We start from the raw sequence: 25,433 nt of genomic DNA, 5'->3' as shown, positions 1-25,433 counted from the left end.
CCCTCACCACCATCATGGCAGCCTACCACCACTCACAAGAGACGATGGCGACGGTACTGGCCAGGTTCCAGGAGATCCAGGCACAGCAGGAGCAACGCTACATGGGGTTCAGCGACCAACTCACCAACATCTCAACCGCTATGGGGAGCATAGTCCAGGCCCTGAACCGTATAGAGGACACGTTTCGGGACCATGTGGCATCACACAGGGCCCCTGTCACTAGCCAGGAACAGGAACAGCCTACCACCTCCGCCGGTGCTAGTGGACAGGAGGCCCCACCACAACGACAGCCCACCAGAACCCCACCTCCTGCTGAACAACAACCGCCCCGCAAAAGGAGCCTGAGATCAAAAAAACCGACAGAGTAGGATGTCAAGACCCCCGCCAGCATCACATACCCCCTGAAGTCCTCCCACTGTTCCACATTGCCACCCTGTCAAACCTTGAACTGCCCCTGCTCCATCCTGCCACAGGCATATGGACAATGCACCTGTGAGACTGAGAACTGGACTCCGCCATGGACATTACTCCACCCCCACCCATCACTGTTTCACTATCATGTACCAATATCTATGCACTAATAATAAATCACACATTGCACTGAAATCAATCAGGACTCAGCCTGTCTTATTTACAAATGTATGACACATTACATATCAATTACGTATTATTAACATTGTGAATTACACATACCGAGGTAACTTAGCATTAGTCCATGGGCCAACCAAGCCGAGGTCACGCAGTGGCTCATACAGCACAGAAAAGGGAAGGGAAAATCAAACATCATGTTTATAGTTCTGGGGTGAAATCGACAAAGTTGAGATGCAGGAGGCTTTCAGGAAATGTAAAATGGCATGGGTGATTATTACCTGTGTGCTACTGGAAATACTGTTCTATTACTCTGTCCCTGTTGTCTGTGTCGTCCTCTGAGTATTCCTCCTCTTCACTCTCCGCAGGCTCCACAGCTGCTTCAACACCACCATCTGCACCATCCTCCTGCAGGAAAGGAACCTGACGTCGCAATGCCAGATTGTGAAGCATACAGCAGGCCACGATGATGTGGCACACCTTCTTTGGTGAGTACATCAGGGATCCCCCTGTCATATGCAGGCACCTAAACCTGGCCTTCAGGAGGCCAGAGGTCCTTTCGATGATCCTCCTAGTTCGCCCATGGGCCTCATTGTACCGTTCCTCTGCCCTGGTCCGGGGATTCCTCACTGGGGTCAGTAGCCAAGGCAGGTTGGGGTAACCAGAGTCACCTATTAGCCACACACGTTGTTTCTGTAGCTGCTCCATCACATAGGGGATGCTGCTATTTTGCATCACATACGCGTCATGCACTGACCCTGGGAACTTGGCATTTACATGGGAGATGTACTGGTCAGCCAAACAGACCACCTGGACATTCATCGAATGATAACTTTTTCTGTTTCTGTACACCTGCTCATCGTCTTTTGGGGGTACCAAAGCCACATGGGTCCCATCAATGGCACCAATGATGTTGGGGATATGTCCAAGGGCATAGAAATCACCCTTCACTGTAGGCAAGTCACCCTCCTCTGGGAAAATGATGTAGCTCCGCATGAGTTTCATCAGGGCAGACAACACTCTGCTCAAAATCTTTGAAAACATAGGCTGAGACATTCCAGATGACATGGCCACTGTTGTCTGGAATGACCCAGTTGCCAAAAAATGGAGGACTGACAAAACCTGCACCAGAGGGGGAATCCCTGTGGGTTGGCGGATGGGGGACATCAGGGCTGGCTCCAGCTGGGCACACAGTTCATGGATAGTGGCACGGTCAAGTCTGTATCGAAGTATTATATGGCGTTCTTCCATTGTCGACAGGTCCACCAGCGGTCGGTACACGCGAGGATTCGTCCTTCTCCTCGCAAGTCCCAGCGGACGGTGCCTAGGAAGGACAACATGGAGCACAGAGTCAGGCAAACCACAGGTACGTACAGACAGCTTGCACAGTTAAAGAATGGCAATGGATTGAAAGGCGTGTATGTGTGGCAATGCAAGGCCTAGGCCTGTGTGTCGCAGTCAAAATTAAGCCATGTAGGCCCTTGAAATGGCGGCTGCCTGACCTATGAAGTGGGACAATGGGATGTGAGGTCAATGCGCTGGCGGGGCACACCGTGGCGGTAGGCGGTCGAAGACCGCGGCGCAAAGCCGCATTGGTTAACATTGAACCCTATGGGTTTCAGGAGCCAATGACGATGTGCGCCGGCGGTCGCGGTACGCACCGCCGCGGGCGTGACCGCCATTTCCTAGCTGATTGATCACTCGAGACCTGATCATCCACAGGAGAGGACCTATACTGCAAGTGCTGCTGTGACCTCGGTCTGGAAGTGACAATGGCTGCTGCGACTGGGGAAAGGGCCCCTGCCTTCACGTCTGAAGAGTTGGAGAAGCTCGTGGATGGGGTCCTCCCCCAGTATGCGCTACTCTACGGTCCTCCAGACCAACAAGTGAGTACACCGGGTGCACATGGAATGGGCTATGCCTGTGTGGATTGGGGTGGATGTAAGTTGGTTGGGTGGGGGGCAAATGAGGAGTGCAACGCACGACAGATGAGAGCATGTGCCATATGGCAAAGTTGGTGGGGGGGGCCAATCACATCTAACATGCAGGTCATTGATGATTTCCTCCTTTCCACCCTGTACATGTCAAATAGGTCAGCGCCCATCAGAAGATCGAGATTTGGCGTGCCATCGCCAAGGAAGTCCGGAACTTGGGGGTCCACAACAGACGGGGCACCCACTGCCGCAAGAGGTGGGAGGACATCCGCCGCGGAACAAGGAAGACCGCAGAAACACTGCTGGGGATGGCCTCCCAACCTAGGAGGGGTGCCAGTCGCACCATGACCCCCCTGATGTCCCGGATCCTGGCGGTGGCCTACACTGAATTGGATGGGCGCTTTAAGACATCACAGCAGACACAAGGGGGTGAGTATCAGCACATTCTCCTATCTTTCTGCGCAGTGGATGCGTCTGTGTGGGGGAGGAGGGCTGTGGGTGACATTAGGCCAGGGCGCTTTCTGTAGTGTAGTCCTCTCCCTTAGGCATGGCCCTGTGCCCCCGGCCCCCACCTCTGTAGGGTGACAAGAACAGCCATTGAAGGTCCAGCATCACCCATGTGCGCGTTTGACGTCTCTTGGCCTGTTGTCCTAGTCAGTAGTACTGAGTAGTGTACCCCGAATGCGCGGCTTAGTGCATGAGGCTCCTGTGTCTGTCCTCTCCGCCAACGGTGTTGACATTGCATGCACTCAACCTGGTCTTCTTTTTTCTCCCCCCACCCTTTCTCTTCATCTTCTTGTGCATGTGTGCATTCGCATCATCAGGCGGAGGAGATTTGGCATCGGAGCACGAGGGAGCTGCAGGACACAAGGCCCCGGTGGGCCCAGGAACAGACACCGAGGGCACCAGTGATCCGGAGGGCGAGCGGAGCACCACAACGGGGACCGCTGGTGAGAGCAGCGACAGCGACACGTCCTCGGATGGGAGCTCCCTAGCGCACCAGCACCGCCCTCCCAGCAGCCCCTCAGCCTACGCTCCGTGCCCGCTCGCCCAGGAAGGCGCGCGTCTCCTTCGCCCCAGGCACCTCAGCCCCTGCCCCTGTTGCCCCTGCTGCCCTCAGTGCGGAGCTCATTGACCTGGTGAGGACGCTCATTGTTGGGCAGACGACCCTTTTGAATGCCATCCAGGGTGTGCAAAGGGAGGTGCAACAGAGCAATGCGTACCTGGAGGGCATTCATTCGGGTCAGGCTGCCCATCAACGAGCGTTCACTGCTCTGGCCTCAGCACTGACGGCAGCCATTGTCCCTGTTTCCAGCCTCCCTCTTCTTACTGCCTCCAGCCTGTCTCTGTCTCCTGTTCCTCAGCCTATCCCATCCACACCATCAGACCAGCCTGCACACACCTCAACACCCAAGAGCAGCTCATCCAGACACAAGCACCACAGATCCCACAAACACTCACCCAAGCAACACCCAGATGCAGACATTCCAACAGTCACAACCACCTCTGTGTCCCCCTCCTCCTCGTCTCCCTCCTCCCTCCCTGTGACGTCTACACTCACACCTGCATGCACCCCAACATCAGCCAGTGCTTCCATCACCACCTCACCCTCCAGTACAGTCCACACTCGTGCAGTCACCACCCCCACTGCCATGTACACGTCCCCTGTGTCCTCTCCCACTGTGTCTGTCACCCCCTCTTCCAAGACACACAAACGCAGGCAGCCACCCACCCAACAGACATCCACCTCACGACAGCCTACAGCACCAGCACCTTCACCCAATGACAGCACACCTGACTCTCCTACAACCACATCCTCTTCCTCCACTCCCATCACCACTTCTCCTACCCTTTACCTTGGACCTAAAAAGCTTTTCATGGCTAATCTTGACCTCTTTCCCTCCGATGAGCTCCCCCCTCCATCTGCAAAGAGTCCCAAGAGCACCGCAGCCACCACCAGCCCAGCTTTGAGTGTCACTGTTGTGCATGGGATCTGGAGTCCACCCTTTGCCAGCAGTGACACATCGATCAGCAGCAAGGACACGTCCAGCCCCCCCCCCGGCAAGAGGACCCGCAAAAACAAGGGCCGCCGTGCGAGGACTGACAGGGCTGCCCCCAAGGAGCAATGTGCGGCCACTTCACCAGCCACACCATCTAGGGGAGGCAAGGGCCCGAGAGCCCCATCAAAGGAGCGGAAGGGCAGCAGGAGCGCGGAGAAGGTGGACCCCACATGTCACATCCCAGCTGGGAAGGAGGACACTAAGGAGGCCAGGAGTCCGTCCCCGAAGGGTCCAGAAACGTCACGGTCCGAGGGCGACTGAGCAGGGAGTCCAGGCCAGGTCTGGCTCCCTTGACCTGCTGGATGAGCACCGCTGAACAGGGCCCGCCGTGGAGAAGAGCACCCCTGAACAGGGCCCGCGGTGCAGAAGAGCACCGCTGAACAGGGCCCGCGGTGCAGAAGAGCACCGCTGAACAGGGCCCGCCGTGGAGAAGAGCACCGCTGAACAGGGCCCGCCGTGGAGAGGAGCACCGCTGAACAGGGCCCGTCGTGGAGAAGAGCACCGCTGAACAGGGCCCGCCGTGGAGAAGAGCACCGCTGAACAGGGCCCGCCGTGGAGAGGAGCACCGCTGAACAGGGCCCGCCGTGGAGAAGAGCACCGCTGAACAAGGCCCGCGGTGCAGAAGAGCACCGCTGAACAGGGCCCCGCCGTGAAGATAGGCACCGCTGAACAGGGCCCGCCGTGGAGAAGAGCACCGCTGAACAGGGCCCGCGGTGCAGAAGAGCACCGCTGAACAGGGCCCGCCGTGAAGATAGGCACCGCTGAAGAGGGCCCCGCCGTGAAGATAGGCACCGCTGAAGAGGGCCCCGCCGTGAAGATAGGCACTGCTGAAGAGGGCCCCGCCGTGAAGATAGGCACCGCTGAAGAGGGCCCTGCCATCTCAAGCACCGCTCCGCTGGGCCCTTCATCTCAAGCACCGCTCCGCTGGGCCCTTCTTCTCAAGCACCGCTCCGCTGGGCCCCGCCGTCTCAAGCACCGCTCCGCTGGGCCCTTCATCTCAAGCACCGCTCCGCTGGGCCCCGCCGTCTCAAGCACCGCTCCGCTGGGCCCTTCATCTCAAGCACCGCTCCGCTGGGCCCTTCATCTCAAGCACCGCTCCGCTGGGCCCCGCCATCTCAAGCACCGCTCCGCTGGGCCCTTCATCTCAAGCACCGCTCCGCTGGGCCCTTCATCTCAAGCACCGCTGCGCTGGGCCCCGCCGTCTCAAGCACCGCTCCGCTGGGCCCTTCATCTCAAGCACCGCTCCGCTGGGCCCTTCATCTCAAGCACCGCTCCGCTGGGCCCCGCCGTCTCAAGCACCGCTCCGCTGGGCCCTTCATCTCAAGCACCGCTCCACTGGGCACCGCCGTCTCAAGCACTGTTTATGGTTCACTGTGCCCACCATGCCTCCTCCTTGACCAGTGGAGACTGTCATCCACCTGATGGACTGTGGCTTTGCACTCCCCAGGATGGTACAGTGGGCAGCCCACCCACTGTAGAGACATTGAGAGACTGTGGCTTTGCACTCCCCAGGATGGTACAGTGGGCAGCCCACCCACTGTAGAGACATTGAGAGACTGTGGCCCTTCATCTCAAGCACCGCTCCGCTGGGCCCTTCATCTCAAGCACCGCTCCACTGGGCCCTTCATCTCAAGCACCGCTCCGCTGGGCCCCGCCGTCTCAAGCACCGCTCCGCTGGGCCCTTCATCTCAAGCACCGCTCCGCTGGGCCCTTCATCTCAAGCACCGCTCCGCTGGGCCCCGCCGTCTCAAGCACCGCTCCGCTGGGCCCTTCATCTCAAGCACCGCTCCGCTGGGCCCTTCATCTCAAGCACCGCTCCGCTGGGCCCCGCCGTCTCAAGCACCGCTCCGCTGGGCCCTTCATCTCAAGCACCGCTCCGCTGGGCACCGCCGTCTCAAGCACTGTTTATGGTTCACTGTGCCCACCATGCCTCCTCCTTGACCAGTGGAGACTGTCATCCACCTGATGGACTGTGGCTTTGCACTCCCCAGGATGGTACAGTGGGCAGCCCACCCACTGTAGAGACATTGAGAGAGTGTGGCTTTGCACTCCCCAGGATGGTACAGTGGGCATGGTGGCTCCTCATGGATCTGGCGTCGTGGACTCATGTGGCTGTGGTGCCCCCCCCTTCCCTTCCCCCTGAGGTGCCTGTAGTTTTTACATCTGATGCCCCTGCAGTGTTCTCTCCAAATGACTCAGGTCTCCTGTGTGGGCTTTGCCCTTGTTTCTCAAAACTTTGCCCCACGGACATGATGAATTCGTAGGATGTGCAGGACTTGTTACTTCAGTTATACACTGATGTGTATATCATTTGTTTTCTTGTAAATATCTTTCATGGTTGTACGATAATTTTCAGGAGCTTTTTGGTACATAAATATTTATTCCAAATTTGATTATGTCAGAGCATTTTTCAGGGGTGTTTGGGTGGTGTCACTGTGACTTGTTGCTCTGCATTGGTGTGTACATAGTTGGGGGGGGGGTCGCATATGTGTGTGCCCGTAACCTTTCGTCCTCCCCCCTCCCGTGTGTCGTAGGTGCAGTACTCACCGTTGTCGTCTGCGCCGGACTTCGTACTCGTGGTAGATGAGAAGGTAGACGAGAGCAGGTAGGATGTTTAATTCGGGTTCCATGCTGTCCTCCTTCCTCCTGGAGTGCGTAGTGGTGTGTGTTTTCCCGTTCGTAGTCTGTTTCCGCCGTGTTTTTATCGGCGGTGCTCCCGCCCAGGAAAAGGTGGCGGATTGGTGAGTTGTGATAGTGTGGGCGGTACATTGTCTGCCGCCTGGCTGTTGGCGGTGACCGCCGCGCTGTTTGTTTGTACCGCCGTGGCGGTCGGAGTGTTAAAGTGGCTGTCTGTGTTGGCGGTTCCCGCCAGGGTCAGAATTCCATTGTTTTGACCGCCAGCCTGTTGGTGGGTTGGCCGCCGCTATAACACCGACCGCCAGGGTTAGAATCACCCCCTTAGTCCGCAGCCAGGCAGAAGCACAGAATGGTTAAGCATGAAAATGCCCCATTTCTGTCGGCTCCCAATGGGACATAACACTTGAGGGATATTGGCAAGCCCCATGTTAACCTAGGAGAGGGACGGGCCTTCCAATAATGAAAAACGAATTTGGCAGTACTTCACTATCAGGACATCTAAAACACACCACTACATGTCCTACCTGTCAAATACGCTGCACCCTAACAATGGGGCTACCTTGGGCCTACCTTAGGGGTGCCTTATATGTACCAAAAGAGAAGGTTTGGGCCTGGCAAGTGAGTGCACTTGTCAGATCGACATGGCAGTTTAAAACTGCACACACAGACACTGCAATGGCAGGTCTGAGACATGTTTACAGGGTTACTCAAGTGGGTGGCACAATCAGTGCCGCAGGCCCAAGAGTAGCATTTGATTTACAAGCCCAGGGCATACATAGTGGACCATACTAGGGTCATATTAGTAAATTAAATATGCCAATCATGGATAACCAATGATAATCACAATTTACACAGGGAGCACTTGCATTTCAGCACTGGTCAGCCGGAGTAAAGTGGTCAGTGTAAGAAAACCAGCAAAAACAAAATCCAGCACACAGTCAACAATACAGACGCAGAGGCAAAAAGACGAGGGAAACCATGCCAAGGATGCCAGGTCTAACACAGTGTAACACATGACCAAAAGCATATACTGCAACTACCTTCCATGGGAAATAATGGAGGTAGGAACATAAAACCTCACAGGAGATAATATTAAACTAAATGTAATTATTTAAAATGTTTAAAAATGTAAATACATGTTACTTCATGTAAATGATTTAGAATAAATAAAACATATTTTACTTGTTTTGTATTATTTTATTAACTATTTTTACATTTAAACTGTTTAACATTTGCATTAATTAAAATAATTACATTACTTTTAATTGATTTTATAGCATACTTTAAAAGAATTATAATACAGAACTTTTTTTTACATTAGCAGGGATTTTTTCATTAAAATTTCCAAAATGTTTTAGTTTTATATACTGAAAATAATTATAAATGATTGGGGAAGTTGCAGGGGGCATTGAAATCAGTTGATGTGAACTATGTAAAAATGTGTAGCATGAAATTATGATTGTTGGTCCTGTAAAGTCACCCCCACTTTGGAGGGTTGTGTGTGATTTCATAGAAAGAACTACTCAGAGGAATACTATTACTGAGAAACTATTTCACCTAAATGATTTAATGGAAATTGTCAGGGTGAATGGCATTTACCATTTCATAGAAATCAATTGATAGTAACCCTTTTTTTCAAAATTGATTTCTCCATACTTAACTTTTAAGGTGAAAATGAAATGGTTTCAGGTTTTATTTGGAGAAACACTTTTGTCAAAGGTATTTATTTAAATCCTTTTGTGTAAGGGAACATTATTGCAGATGTATATTTTACATCATTTACGTTAAGCAATTCCTCTGGATGCTTTTAATTCACTGATCCTTTACTACCCATAAACACCATCTATTTCTACCCCCTAAAAATGCATTCACACGTCTAAACTTCACCCATCCCTAAAACCTAAACTTTACCCCTCCCTAAACCCTTAAAGCCCTTTGTACCCCTAAACTCTACCCATATTGTAACATAAAACCCCCTCACTTACACCAAACCCTTCCCCTTCCCGAACCCTAAAAACCTATTTCTACATCTAAATCCCACCCATCCCTAATCCCTTTTAATCCAGAACCAGCCCTAAACTCCCCCATCCTTGAACCATAAACACCCTTTCCACAAATAAACTCTACCTACCCATGAACCCTTAAAACCCCACACCACCATAAACTCCAACTGTTCCCAAAGACTAAAAACCCATCACCACCACACAACTCTACCCATCACTGAAACTTAAAATTACTCACCTTTCCTAAATTTCACTTATCTGTAAAATCTAAAAAACCCTCATCAGCCTTAAATTCCACCCATCCCTGAACCCGAAAAACCCTCTGTTAGAAATGGGGTCTTTGGTTGACAGTCAGGTTACCCCCTGTTCAAGCAAGGACCCTCACTCTAGTCAGGATACAATACAATCACCCTCAGCTAACCCCTGCTTACCCCCTTGGTAGCTTAGCAGAGCAGTAGGCTTAACTTCAGAGTGCTAGGTGTAAAGTATTTGTACCAACACACACAGTAACTTAAGGAAAACACTACAAAATGACACAACACCAGTTAAGAAAAATAGGAAATATTTATTTAAACAAAACAAGACCAAAACGACAAACATCTGACATACACAAGTCAAGTAACTCAAAAATAGCACTTAGAAACACAAAATGCTTTGATGAGGTGGTAACACTGCGTCGTGACGGAGTCGTTCCCAAAAAGCTGACACCATCGGCGCCGGACATGGAGTCGCATAGACCCCCAAGTACAGTACCCTTGGTGAAGAGTGAAAACAAGTTGATTCGCAAATTCGGGGACTGCGGCGTCTGTGTGAAATGTTGAATCCGCGCACTTCGAGCGGCGTTGGTCATGACGTGGTGCAGCGACTTCCACGGAGTCGCGGACTTCAGTGGGGCTGCAGCGGCGTTGGGCCTGCGAAGGTCGTCACGTTCCAGCGAAGATCACGGAGTTGGTTGCAGGCGACGTCACCGGATTCAGCAGCTGCGTCGGTCCGAAGTCGATTTCCTTGGATTTCCACCAGCTTTCCTTTCAAGGGCCCAGGGACTGGATAGGGCACCACTTGTCAGAGCAGCAGTCTCTATAGAGACTCGTGGTGCTGGCAGAGAGAAGTCTTTGCTGTCCCTGAGACTTCAAACAACAGGAGGCAAGCTCTAAATCAAGCCCTTGGAGATTTCTTCAAAAGATGGAAGGCACACAAAGTCCAGTCTTTGCCCTCTTGCTCTGGCAGAAGCAGCAACTGCAGGATAGCTCCAAAGAGCACAGTCACAGGCATGGCAGCACTTCTCCTCAGCTCTTCTCCAGGCAGAGGATCCACTTGATGTCCAGAAGTGATCTAAAGTCTGTGGTTTTGTGTGCCCTTCTTATACCCAATTTCTCCTTTGAAGTAGGCCTACTTCAAAGTAAAGTCTCTGTTGAATGTGAAATCCTACCCTTCCCAGGACAGGCCCAGGACACTCACCAGGGGGTTGGAGACTGCATTGTGTGAGGACAGGCACAGCCGTTTCAGGTGTAAGTAACCACTCCTCCCCTCCCTCCTAGCACAGATGGCTCACCAGAAAATGCAGACTACTCCCCAGCTCCTTTTGTGTCACTGTCTAGTGTGAGGTGCAACCAGCCCAACTGTCAAACTGACCCAGACAGGGAATCCACAAACAGGCAGAGTCACAGAAATGGTATAAGCAAGAAAATGCTCACTTTCTAAAAGTGGCATTTTCAAACGCACAATCTTAAAATCAACTTTACTAAAAGATGTATTTTTAAAATGTGAGCTCAGAGACCCCAAACTCCACATGTCCATCCGCTTTCAAAGGAAATCTACACTTTGATCACATTGAAAGGTAGCCCCCATGTTAACCTATGAGAGGGACAGGCCTTGCAACAGTGAAAAACGAATTTAGCAATATTTCACTGTCAGGACATAAAAAACACATTACTATATGTCCTAACTCAACCATACACTGCACCCTGCCCTTGGGGCTACCTAGGGCCTACCTTAGGGATGTTTTACATGTAAGAAAAGGTAAGGTTTAGGCCTGGCAAGTGGGTACACTTGCCAAGTCGAATTTACAGGTGAAACTGCACACACAGACACTGCAGTGGCAGGTCTGAGACATGATTACAGAGCTACTTATGCAGGTGGCACAACCAGTGCTGCAGGCCCACCAGTAGCATTTGATTTACAGGCCCTGGCACCTCTAGTGCACTTTACTAGGGACTTACTAGTAAATCAAATATGCCAATCATGGATAAACCAATTACATACAATTTACACAGAGAGCATATGCACTTTAGCACTGGTTAGCAGTGGTAAAGTGCTCAGAGTTCAAAAGCCAACAGCAACAGGTCAGAACAAATAGGAGGCAAAAAGATTGGGGATGACCATGCATAAGCAAAAAAGTCCAACACCCTCACTACCCCTAATCTTCACCCAAAGGTGTGAGTTAGGATGCTTCCTTAAAATTATCTTTCCTTTAAAATGTTTCCATTAATTTTCATGTTTTTCATTTCCTTAAAATGATCTTTCCTTGAAATTATTTTTCCATGATTTGGTTTCCTCCAATGTGGTTTCTCGGCTTTCATTTTTCCATTAGTTCACATGCATCAGTTTTGAAGCATTCATTTCCAGTTGGACCATTCCTGCATGGTATAATGAGAGACAAAATCACCATATCAGTGTGTAGCTCTTGATTTGGAGGCCTGCTTGCACCACACTTGCCCAGAGAGACATAAAATATTTTTTTGTTTTTAGATAGCAGACAGTGGGAAAACAGAACCAAAAAGGACATAAAAAAATGCCTACAGTGTAAGATAAAAGCGAATATTAATCATCGGAAGAAAAAGGCCGGATAACCTTACTAGGAATAACGTGCGCATGGGCAGCGTTTCCACTGGATCTCTTTTAACTCCGTGAAAAAAGACTTCTAAACCCACCTGGTGAAGTAATGCTTTAGTTTATTCCACTAGAAAGCATTATGCGAACTTGTGGTGTCACCCGCTCCCTCATCTCCAAGGGCAGTGGCTGTGCGTCCCCAGCTCTGGAAGCTGCGTGAGCGTGTGGAGTCTCCTGGGAGAGCGCACTCTTCAGCAGGTCTGGGACCTGCGAGGTCTCTGCGAACAATAGCAGCCTCTGCCAGGCCTTTCCTTGTTGTCGAAGAGAGACCGGTGTCTGCCAGTGACAGCGAGGATCCTGCCGGATTGTCTCGGATCTTCGCAGCAAGGATGACATGTTGCCATTGCTCTGAGCAGAAGTGCAGTCATCGGCCAGTTGGCACCGGCGGGACAGGTAAGAGGCAGGTTATGCGGACCGCGGTGTGTGCCTGAGTGACAGGACGGGTGAGCGCTTTAATGGCGCTTTACGCCTGCAGAAAAGGATGCGGGACATGGAAAACATTTGTCCGCATCTCACTCACGTATTTGTGTACTAAGCGAGTACACCGTAGTCGTGTTATGTTCTTGTTGACACAGCACAGTGTGCTCTGAACACACACAACGTCTAGCATATGAGCTATAATTTCTAATTAATAGCACAGCAGTCGCGGCGGCGGTCATCATCTCAATGCAGGCACACAGCGGGTGTGTGTTAGTGTGTGCCGCTCTCTTGCACTCGCCGACGGAGTGTGCATTCTTAGGCTGCCTACAAAGTTGTTTTCGAAGTCAAAGTCATCTTTGCTCTTGTTGTCTGCCCTCCCAGGGTGGCTCCGCCCCTCCACATCCGGAGGAGACACACGTCTTGTGTTATTGCACCTACGGCGCACAGCAGAGTTTTCAATCTGTGAAAAGATACTGGAGTCTGCACCGTCAATCCTGAACACATTCTTACCCTCATTACCAAACCTTCTGGCTTGAGAGGGGCGGTGCTTCATACCGTCATGAATGATCGTTCTACCATAGCGTGCTGGGGTGGTGATGTCGTGGGCTTTGACTTCAGGCATCCCTTTACTGTACGGCCACCATCCCCGGTGCTGTGCGGCATGGCTAAAGAATTTAAAACAACAAAAACACTTTTGCCTCATTTTTTAGGCGCACCCATATGCACGCCTACACAATTATGCAGTATTTTTTTCTTCTTTTCAGTTAGCGATCCATGTTGGATTGGTAACAAAAAAGAACAAGCATTTGCAATGCAGCGGGTCTCGCGTTTGCTCATGTTAGAGCTGATATCGTTGTAAACTCCTAACCCGACTTTTCACCTATGGCAAAAGTGTATTTATGTATGTAACCGAAAAAGCGCTATTAACTGTGTAAAGCGCTCGACTTCTGCCAAGCAAAATCGCGCTAGTAAAATAGAGAAAAAGTAGTCCACGAGCCGGACAGAAAACAGCGAGCCTCGCATGTTTTCTGTACTTGGTCGATGCGCTTAAGGAGGGCTGGACACCGGAAAAGGCATGACATGTGCATGCCTTCGACTAATGAAAGCAAGCGGATTTTAATAGGCAAGCCCACGAACCAATAAAAAACACTGACGTGATGTCGACAGGGCTTCGAACCCTTTTCTAATAACTAAAGCGCCTCGCTGCGATACGCATGCGCGAGCGCATGCAACGCAGGCTCGACCCTAAAAAAGACATGCAAAAGCATTTTTTAAAGTGGGGAATCAATGCAGGGAGACAAAAGCAACAAGGGGCAGATGCAAAGGGGTGGCATGGGAATTGGAAGCAACATGCGGAATGGAGCAGAAACAACATGGGTGTGCAAGAAAATAGCAAAACGGGGAACAGGTGGGGAAGCAACATGAATAGTGTGGGTGAATGAAAGTATCACAAAGGGAGCATTTGGGGGAGTAAATGGGTGAAAGATAGCAACATGGAGCAGCACTCTGGCAATAAAGCAATGATGCGTGGTATGGGGGAGAAGTACACAGATGAGAGAAAGGAACATGGAATGGAGCACAGTGATGGGAGGGAGAAATTAAAAAGAGAGATAACTGGAAAATACATGTACTCTTGTGGTGTGCTTAAAGAAAAAAGTAGCACTCGAGAAGCGAGCCGTGGAAGGATACAAGTAATGCATTGATGCTCTGGGGGAGGGAAAAATGCACAAATTGGAAGGAAAGTCCACCCATGCTAATGAATAAGTAGCAAGCAAATGAGAGTGACAATGAAGCCAACCAATGCTAAGCAATGTGTGGGTTATAAGCCACTAGAAAGCTAACAATATGTCTCAAACAGGAAGCACATGCGCTGTCTAGTAGGTGAGACCTAACAAAACCCAGGACAGGGTATGAACATAGAAGCAGGGCTATGAAACCAGTAACCCCCATCAATGTAGGACCATGGTAATGCTCAGGTCAAGAGACATTGTTATGTGCATGTTACCTTTAAAGCTATAAACAATATATCCACTTTAAAGCACAAAGTATTACAATTTGGTGGTAATCATACAGTCGTAATTAACACCAAATTTTGTGGTATGATTTAAGTGTTAAATCTGTAATGCAGTCAAAGCCCTCTGGTCACTGTCAAGACTGTGATGCAATTTGACCTGCCCAGTTCTTTTCTTCTAGAAATGTAACTGGCTGCAACAGAATAATCCCATGTTTGAAGGATGTCCTAAAATGCACAGGGCACATTAGTTTGATGAGCCTTGACATGTCTTGCTACTCCATGCTAGAAAGCCCATTTGGGAAAGTAATTGTGAGCGTACACAGGGACAGGCAATAGCAAACTGAGACTGTCCCATCACCACTTTATTTGATGTGTGTCATGTAGCTTCTTTGGCCGGTTTCTTCTACTATTGTGCAGCATTATTGCTTGCAGGTAGCAGGGTGCTGTGGTTATCCTGGGAAGGATTGTTTTCCTCACTACACCCGGTATTGCATGCCTGTCTTTGTGTTATAGAAAATGCATTTTCTCTCTCCTCCGGTATTGATAGAGGGAAAGGTGGAGGGATGCATGATAGAAAACTTTGCAGTTTGACAGGTTTCCATTTCGCTTTGTGCCAGAAGTTTCTTGCAACAAGAAAATGTCGATATAAAAAAAGCACTAATAAGAATAAAAAGTATTTATTTGTTGTTGATTTTAACAAGAGATTTAACAATGGGAATTTAATGCGAGGGAATATTTGTTTGTGATAATTGTCATTTTTAAAACCGTGCTTACGTCTTCACCAAGATGACAACGTTTTAAAAGAAACTTCACAAAGTTGTAGAAAAAAACCTTTGCAGCTTTACCTGCCTTACTATTATTTTTTGCGCTGGTCGTCGGGTTTGGAACAGAAATCATTTTTCAAATAAGTTTCAAGGGAAATACATTTAGATTTTTCCTTTTACATGGCAAAACTAAAGTTTCATCTAAGTCATTATTTTATCTATACATTTAAATGGTGATTATTTTGAACTGTCTTCGATTGCACATATGTTTATTTTATGTCTCCTCCATGAACATGTACTTTGCGACATTGTTTCAGACAATGTTAGTGGAACACGTGCTTTACCATAGTGCAAGTTAGTATGCATAATACGATATTTAAAAGACACACATAGTTGGTAATTTTTAATCTTCTAACCATGAAAGATACTTGTTTTATTCACATATTACGCAGTCATTTCGACAAGAGTGAAAATATTATTGGTTTCAATGAAGCAATTTCAATTCATCTAAGTTGCTGCATGATAATATCTAATGCAGAAAGATAGGTTTTTATATTTTTTCTTGTTTTCCAACATTGACTTGTTTGCTGTCTTTAAAAGGACCGTTTTGCACCAAGAACGCTAAACAGTGTTTGTTGAAGTGGACTTTCTTTTGGCATCAATTTTAGGGGTGGGCGGTGAACTCTGTTCCGCTTGCGGAGTTTATGTGGTTTTTGCCACTCTGTGCTCCGCTTAGAACCCAGAGTTGTGAAAAACTCATAGCAGAGTTTTTCCTTGTTCGCGCTCACCAACTTTAAGATGGCAACAATGAATGAGGAAAATCTTACTCCAGACCACCTCCTAGCGAGATTTATCAACACGGGCGGTCACGGATGGTCGCTACCGCCTGTATTGAGATGTTCGCGTTGAGGAAGCTGCCGCTTGAGGAGAAAATCTACAAAAGCGGCAGAAAAGAAGCAGCGCCCTCTTGTGTTGCGCATGGTGCTGTTCGCGCTGATTTTACTGCACAGAAGAAACACTTGGTGCTAAAAATTAGCACGAACGGCGTGACCTAATGTACTACACCGCTTGCAGAACTCCGTGTAGCGCAGTGGAGATTTTTGGTCACTTCGCAGAGTTCCGCTTAGCAGAACTCCACTAACTCTGCCCAGGCCTAATCAATTTATTTTTTGGTGAAGGGAGAAAGTGACTCACCATTGTCCAGAAATTGCTTATTGATCAATCCCAAGACTCTTCTTGGAATTAGAACTGGGAAAACAGGTCGGATCAGAGGTGGCAAAACAGTATTTAATGTCATCATTATTTGGCACACCCTCCTTTCATCCTACCCTTGTTTGTGGCCCTTCAAAGAACTATGTATCTTTACTACCTTTAGAGAATACCTTCTAATCCAGATAGGATTTTTACACTCCTGTTTTCCAGCCAACATAGCTGGGGTACTGATTCCTTGTTTAGAATGTCCCTCTCCCACGAGATACAATGTGGCATGCTTCATAAGTTTTTCCTCATCCAGTGTCTAGCACGGGGGTGAGGAGGGGGTTGGGATGGGTGCTCAGCCTCACATTTGGAGGGAGCACTTTGGTTTTACCAGTTTTCATATGGTGTGGACATCCTGAAATTTTTTGAAATTGACTAATGGTGAAACCAGGGGTGGCCCCTCCATTAAGGCGGAGGAGCGTTGCTCCCCTGCCAGCAGAGGCAAACAAAAAATGAAATAATAATAAAATGTTTATTTTCATTTCATTTTTTGTTAGGAGACGAGTCTTGGGGGGGGGCATAACAAATTGGTGGAGGACGAGGAGGATTGATGGGCACTGCTGTCAGTGCACATGTCGGTGTGGCTGGCCGTCTTGGGATGTCCAACCCAGCATGCCCATTGACATCTCTCCAACCCAGCTGCATTGCTGGTTGGAGAACAGTAGAAGGCACAGGCTCCCAGTCCCCTGGGACAGCAAAACCAACCTGCTCTGTCCAATTCCAATGCTGCTCTCATGGGTATTACCTGCATGATAGCAGCATTTGGATTGGCTGTAGGGGAGTCTGGGAGCCTCAGCCTGTGTGCACACACACACCAGAAGAGCGGCATGCGGTGAACGACAAGAGACAGATGAGTTTTTTCCTTCACTTATTGCGCCCCCCGCCCCCACCACCACCACCCACCCCACAATCCTTCCCTAGCTCTGGCCGCTACTATGTGAAACCCTAATAATATGTATGCAAGGGCTACCTGGGCAAATTAAACAAAAAGGCGATGCAATGAGAGCATTATTGTGCCTCTGCAATTGGATTACATGCATGTTTCAGCCACTTTATCATTGCCAAGGGGGTCATCTTGGTTTCATCAGCACCTTTAAGGTTCCATTTAACTAACTTGTGTCCTAAGGTCAGGTTCTCTATTCACATGTGTACATTGAGGGTATGCATCCATTCCATGCATACATTCACAAGTTACCCATTCCAGGCATTCCAGAAAAATGGTGGTGTTGGACACACATGAATTTCCCATCGTTCATATATCTGTGGAAACAGAAATATTATTAAAAATATACTTGTTATGATATGCATAATGTGTCTGTAGGTGATTCACGTAACACTCTTGTCGTAAGTGGCTCTGTATTCTTGCTAAGGCATGTGTTTTGAATGTTTTATTTGAAAAAAACCTGTGTTCTAAATTACTTGGTATCCACATATACCTCACATGGGTTGTTAAAATTTCATGTCACATTTGTGGAATCATGTTCTTTATTATGTACAAGTCTAGATAAAAATCCTTATTCCTATTATGTTTAGCAGTGCAACAACTATGCATGGCCCCACTTTTAACCATGGCAGGATTCACCTCATTAGTAGTTACGGAAAGGTTGCATCCCAGTGTCACACTCTAAAAAGGCACAGTGTGGATGCATTGTTGGTTAAAGACACCACCTAGTGAGGCATAGTTTCTAAAGAGAGAATGTGAGTCTCTGCTTACTACTCAATGGGATCTGGTTGGCTGTGCATCTAGTTCTTTTGTACCTGCAACTCCTGAATATTGGAGAGACTAATTTGAGACCCAGTACTGGTGTATGCCACAGGAGCCTGTGTGTGACGTCATCCAGTATTTAGTTTGTAAAAATATGAGTGCTGGCCGCCAAATCGGTGCTCAGAAGCTGTGACATGCCAAGAAATGTTGGTGCACCAAATACTAATGCTGCATAATCTTGAATCCACCTCACACCGCGTTAGTCTATTACCAGACACACCCTGCCCCTGTTAGTCACTCTTGTGGGTTCCAGCATTGTGCCGTTGTGATGTTTTTTCCTTATTTGGCTTCCTGCTGTTTTCCTCTTTGTGTGTTTTTTCCTTTTTGCTCCTGATGAGGAATAACGAGTGCTGGTCCCAAAAATGATTGCTTGTCAGCCCCATTGGAAACCACTGGCTCATATGAAGCACTGATGTCATCACCTGTTGCAATCTACTCTTCTGTTGCCCCCGAATTGGAATGGTGTCTTTCCATTATATTCCAAGAGTGCCATGTTAAAAATCAAATTCACTAGCCACTCTATTGGTGGCAAAATTAAGAGATTAACCATCATGCTGTGATTCATGTTAGTACTAGAGGCTCATGTCAAAGAAAAATGCTGCCAACAACAGGAAAAAAGGGGTTTGACCTTACTACAAGGGTCATCCTTACACATTATGCCCAGATCCTATTGGCAGTTATCATGTATGTGGCCTTAGGCTTTATCACTACCAATTTATAATGATATTGTTATTCCAGCCAGGGCATGATAGGAACAGGAACTGCCCCAAAAGACTTATTCTATTTTTAAGGTCAGAGGGGTTGTATTATAGCTTTTATGGTTCCTCCATCGGAGGGGGGAATGTGTAAAGACCATGGATGGACCATTAGGATGTGAATGAGGTATCAACCCATCCCTAACCATGAGATGATATCAATAAGTCCTTTAGTATTCATAGATAGTATGTAAATACACCTTTGCTCCTTTTTCGAGAATATTTTAGAAGGTTGTCCAGTGGATACTGTGGTCCGTATTTGCTCCAACACTGTCCAATTGAAGTTGTATTCAGTATGACCTATACTGATGTAACTCCTGTTCACCAACTTAGTGGCTTTGCACGTGCAGTCAGACTTATCTCATAGGCAATGTGTAAAGTATGTGTACACACACACACACACACACACACACACACACACACACACACACACACACACAGTAGCACAGTGAAAACACTATAAAAAGGACTCCACACCAGTTTAGAACAATAACCAATATTTATCTGAATAAAACAAGATAACAATGATAAAAATCCAACATACACAAGCAAACATACAAATTTCCAAAGATTAAATCTCAGTAAAGCACTTAGAAACACAATAGCTCCAGTCGGGTCTAACACAACGTCTTGACAGAGTCATTCCCTGCAGTCTGACACCACTTGTGAGGGAGTGCGGGCTAGTCACAGAGCCGCAGGGACCCCGATGCAGTTTCTTTGAAAACAATGAGGAAACAAAGACGTTGCACAGAGTCGGGGAGGTGAGGCGTCGCTGCAGCCAGTGCGGTGTCTGCTCTTTGCTGCTACTGGGGGATGTGAAGCATCGGTTTCTATGACTGTGAGGCAGGGGAGGTGAGACACCAGTGCCTTATGGTTGCAGGGGAAGTGATGCAGCATCAGTGGTGAGGCTTTGGTTGCTTACGATCCAGTGGGGTCGTTGAATCCAGTAGGTTAAAACACAAGGCTTCGACTTCACAGTGCTGCATTCACACCACGGGGCCACAGGTGCTGCTGCGGAGTTGGGTGTCACAAATGTCTGTGAAATGGCAGTCAGGTCTCACACTGTGGTGAGACTTCGGAGTCACTGCAGTGGCATTTGGCCTGCAGCATCGGTCTTGGTCACTGCACTCAGTGGGGACCATGGCTCTGTGCAGGCAGCGGCGCAGAGTCAGACAGCCGCACCAGTTCTGAAGTCGCTCTGGAGTTGATGTTCTTGATTTCTTCTTGGTTATACCACAACCCATTCTGAAAGGCCCAGGAACTGGATTTGGTACCATTTGGGAAGTCAGGACTCTCAGCAAGAGAGCCCAGGTGCTGGCAGATGATGTCTTTGATGTTCCACAGACTTCTAACAGGAGGCAAGCTCAGTCCAAGCCCTTGGAGAACCTTTGGAAGTAGGACATACAAATCAAAGTTCAGTCCCTTTATTCACAGGATAGAAGCAGCAGGCCAGCACAGCAAAGCAACAGACAGAGTGGCAGTCCATCCTACAGCATCTTGCTCTTCTTCCTGGCAGAATGTTTTCAGTCCAAAAGGATTCTAAAGTTGTTGTCTCAGAGGGCCAATACTTATACCTATTTCTGCCTTTGAAGTAGGAAAAGGTCATAGGAAAGTCTTTGCAGTGCACAAGACCCTGCCTTTCCTGCCTTGACCCTAGATACACTCCAGGGGGTTGGAGACTGCTTTGTGTAAGGACAGGCACAGCCCTAATCAGGTATAAGTGTCAGTTCCTCCCACAACTCTAGCCCAGGAAGTTCCCTTTGTGTGACTGTGTAGAGTGAATTCTCAAACAGCCCAACTGTCATTCTGACCCACACATGCATTCCACAGCCAGGCAGAGGCACAGAATGGTTAAACTTTAAAATGTCCACGTTCTAAAAGTAGCATTTTCAAACTTACACCTTTTGGTGCAGTTGGTTTTTAAATTGTGAGTTCGAAGATCCCACAGCTCTATCTGCACCCCAGGGGAAATGACATTTAAAAGATATTTCAAGGTAATCCCCATGTTAACCTATGGGAGAGGTAGGCCTTGCAATAGTGAAACCCAAATTGAGCAGTATTTTACTATCAGGACATGTTAAACACACCAGTACATGTCCTAGCTTTTAAACACAGTACACCCTGCCCATGGGGCTGCCTTGGGCCCACCTTAGGGGTGACCTACATGTAGTAAAAGGGAAGGTTTGGACCTGGTAAATGGGTGCACTTGCCAGGTCGAATTGGCAGTTCAACCTGCACACACAAACACTGCAGTGGCAGGTCTGAGACATGTTTACAGGGCTACTCATGTGGTTGCCACAATCAGTGCTGCAGATCCACTAGTGGCATTTGATTTACAGGCCCTGGGCACACACTGTGCACTGTACTAGGGACTTACTAGTAAATTAAATATGTCAATGATGGACAAACTAATCTTAAATACCATTTAGACAGAGAGCACTTGCATTGTAGCACTGATCAACAGTGGTAAAGTGCCCAGAGTCCAAAAACCAGTAAAACGAAATTTAGCACAAGATCAAAAAACATGAAATCAGAAGCCAAAAAAAATACATGGAAACCACTCCCACAGCTGACAGGTCTAACAGTTGGCCACCGTGGTTGTGGTTTGTTTGCACCTCAGGTTGTTGTGATGTTCACCTTCATTTACATTCCTACATATCAGGTCTACGTATTGCAAGTTGCTTGGGCAGGTAATGAGATACTCCACATGGGTTGAGGTGCATTTCAGGTGCCCATGCTATACCCACTTCATTTTGAGATCCAAGTCACGTTTTCTGATTGTTTTAGTCAGGTGGCACACTTCACCCCCCACAGGGATGGTGAACAATAAATTGTGGCAAAACCCAGAGTGTTAGCATGGGATTTGCATCCTTTATCCTTTCCTGGTTGCTTGTACTTACCAAGATGTCCTTTAGGTTCCTTTCTTGTCTATGTGCAAAGAAGGGTTTCTCATGGTTAAGGCTACCAGTATTCAGAATCCACCAATTTTTGTTTGTTGCTTTCTTTACTTCATTGGATATCACCCTATATGTAGTACCCACATCATTTACTCCTTTTTTTCTTTACAGCAGTCATGGTCATGCAGTACTTCACTGTGGCTGTTCTTCACCCTCTTCAGTGACCACCTAATGATTTACTCAAGATAATCATGTTGTCTCAGTCTATTACTGAAAGCTTCCGCTTGTCTGTTGAAGTCACTCATTTCTTTGCAATTGCAACATAGTCTCAATAATTGTCTGTACGGTAAATGTTCACATAATGTTCACGAGTGAAAACTATGGAATTTGAGAAGTTGGTTTTGTTTGTATACTCTTGGTGTGCATCAGTGTTGATAGGTTTATTCCAATGGAGGAGTGTTACATCTCACAGTGTGAGAGTATCTTTTCCTACAGAGTGGGTAAACTTGAGGAAGTTATTCTGGAAGTTGAGCCCCTCTACAAGCTCCCTAGGATACCTTTAATGTAGCGCTTCTATAGTTGGAGGGATTGCTGGGAGTAATGATCCTTGATTTCTCAAAATTGTTCATATACAGGCAGACAATATTGGGACAAACGTGCTGCCCATTAAAGTACCATGCACCTATCAGTATCAGTACAAATTACTGCCAATCTCCATTGTTAATGTCTTGTTTGGGTCCTGTCTTAATGTCTTATAATGACGGTGATCCCTCACGAGTCTCAAACACTCCTTTTTGCAATTATGTCTGTTTTTTGAAGACTACAGCTCTGCCTTTGTCCACAGGGTTTGTTGTTATTTCGTCATTCATTCTAAGTGACTCCAAGGCTGCCCACTCCTCCCTGCTCATGTTGTGAAACACATGCTTCTTTGATACATATATGGTTACCACTTCTTTTAGTACAGCCTGTTCAAAGATCGGGGGTGGGCTTTTAAGATGGACTTCGTTCTTAGTCCCAAATCATTGTCATTTTCCTTACATTTTATCTGCAAAGAAAGGCTTTAACTTCTAGAAAATTCTGTGAGTTTGCAACACACCTCAAATTTATAAATCACTGGAGTGGGGACAAACCCCATACTCTATAGAAATACCCAAACATTGCACGCACCCTCTCAGGTGCCCAGATGGTCTGTGGTGATTGTGAGGGTTAAGGTGTGGGCCACATTGACTCTCTGCTCCCCACCCTTTGGTGCTCACAGAACTGTTCCTGTCAGCTACAAGAGGCAGCCTCATGGTTGGTATCCTATAGTGATCGAGATGGTATCAGCTCCTAACCATCTAGGTTCAATTGGGATCAGGAGTCTAACAGAGGTTAACTCACAGAGAGTCCAATAAGGAATAATACAGATGCCAAAAATATCAAGGCAAACAGAGGATGTTGTGTCCAGTGGTGTAACATTAGCCCCACAACCCCCATGGTGAGAGGGGCCCAAGCTACAGAGGGTCCCATCAGCAGCATGCAGTTACACACTGCACTGGCGGGCGCTGTGCATGGGCTCTTCACTGGGTCAGAAGGGATGAGAGGCCCCTCCATGTGCTTTGCAGGGTGCCCCCCTCAAGTTTTGTTACGCCACTGGTTGTGTCTAGTATTGAAATGTTGTTTCATATTTCATGTTTTCAGCTGCTCTTTAACACAGAGGTCTATACACACGTTTTTAAATTGGACACTCATTTTTTGGAGATGGCTTTGGCTGAAAAGATTCTGGTTTTCCTAGAGGTTGCTTCTCCTGCAATGGGCAAAAAAGCATCTCTAAATTACTTTCTTCTTGTGAAATTCTGAACTCTGTCCTCAGACCTCTCACTCCCTGCCTCACAGCTGTTTTATGTAGATCCAGTCAATGTACTCCTCCAGCCAGGCAGTTCAGTAAAATTACATATCATCTGACTGGATGTAACTTCCATCTGATAAGCCATTGTTTTCACTTTACCAAAAATTTTCATTAGTGGCATCAGCTGGTCACCTGAATATAAGACTAGAGAATACAATGATGTTGATTTTATTCGACGAAACGCCATTTCATGACAGGGACATCGATCTGAGACATGTACCCAGAGCAGCACCTGAAACAGGTGTAAAATCCTCCAAATCTGTTTCTACACTACAAATGCGTATGTAATAGTAATTGTATTTATATAGCACTTACTACCCCTGATGAGGTGTGGAAGCGCTCTTCGGTGAGTAGCATGCTACTCTGGAACCCAAGAGGAATTAGTAGTGGATTAGTGTATATATTTAAAAAAAAATTTTAATGACAACAGGAAACATAGTCCAATTTACGATGTCTGCCCTTCAGTATTCTGCAATTGGGATGTCCTAGTACATATGGGCCTCCATTTCCAGTTTGCTTTTTCCTGTTCCTAGTTCTGCCCTTTCATCTTCAGTTTTTAAGGTGCCCAAAGGTAGTAACTCACAGCAACATTATGGGGCTTATTATGATGATGGAAAAGCCCATCTGCATTAGTCTTTACGGGTAGGTTGTCGCCAGTGTGGCACCCTCCCCACCGGGCTAATTACGAATTTCCCGCTGGGTCAGCAGGAGGAAACACAGTTTCTGCCCGCTGGCCCAGCGGGAAATGCCCTACATCATTGGCTCATAATAGAGCCGGCAGCAATGCTGTAGTGCGTAGGGTGCACCAGCAAGCAGACAGTGAACATTGTGACGGGACAGGCCAGGTGGGCTCTGCAATGGCCATGCCAAGCATGCCCCTGGCGGGGTTACCACCATAAAATCGCTGGCAGAGAAGGGGGTTGTAATCCCCAAGGCAGCGTTGCTTGCAGCGCTGCCCTGGCAGATTAGGGCCGCCAGCACCATCAGAGAACCGTGTAGATGAAATCTGGCGGTTGTAATATGGCGCTTCAACTGCCACTGCGACCCTGGAGGTCATTAGACCGCCAGGGTCGTAATGAGGCCCTATGTCATTTGGTTTATATTCGCTACGGAATAAAAAAGAAATTCAGGAGGAATGTCACCTCTAGTTTCTATTTTTTGTTTCTTATTTTTTTCCTGCAGCCTTATTCCTGAGTCTGCAGTAGTCCTGGTCCTATTCAGTCCTGTTTAGAGCTCTCTAGTGTCAGATTTCTGTTACGCTCCTCTGCTTCTTCAAGCCTTCATCCTTTATCCCAAGATACCTTTTTACACTTTCTATAGTTTTTCTAGTTAGTGACCATTTTAAGAGCCACCTACAGTTTAGACATATACGCTTCACAGTTACATGGCTATTGTGAAGAGGTATCATGGCTACAGAACGGTCTCATCCCATTGTTGGACTTCCTAAAGACAAGATGTAAAAGGAAGGGAGATTGTTGAAAGGCATACAAGAATGAATGCAGTCTTCTGAACTATACATTTATGGATAATACAAACAATGAGCATATTTAGCCAATGGAATG

At 47.8% G+C, this 25,433-nt stretch overlaps 1 protein-coding gene across 2 annotated transcripts in view; it reads left to right on the top strand.

Moving 5' to 3' along the window:
* Nucleotides 1-25,433, top strand: part of PTPRR (protein tyrosine phosphatase receptor type R) — a 697,768-nt gene that overhangs the window by 265,536 nt on the left and 406,799 nt on the right. Inside the window, exon 1 of one of the 2 annotated variants that reach the window (XM_069228340.1) lies at nucleotides 12,361-12,504. The exons of the other annotated variant lie outside the window; for it this stretch is intronic. The gene's annotated coding sequence lies outside the window, so the exon portion shown is untranslated. Of the gene's footprint in view, nucleotides 1-12,360; nucleotides 12,505-25,433 lie in introns of those variants that run through there. 2 annotated transcript variants of the gene reach the window in all.

This window comes from Pleurodeles waltl, chromosome 4_1, assembly GCF_031143425.1.
Source record: "Pleurodeles waltl isolate 20211129_DDA chromosome 4_1, aPleWal1.hap1.20221129, whole genome shotgun sequence".
NCBI classification, from domain to species: Eukaryota; Metazoa; Chordata; class Amphibia; order Caudata; family Salamandridae; genus Pleurodeles; species Pleurodeles waltl.
This window is presented reverse-complemented; position numbering and strand designations above follow the sequence as displayed.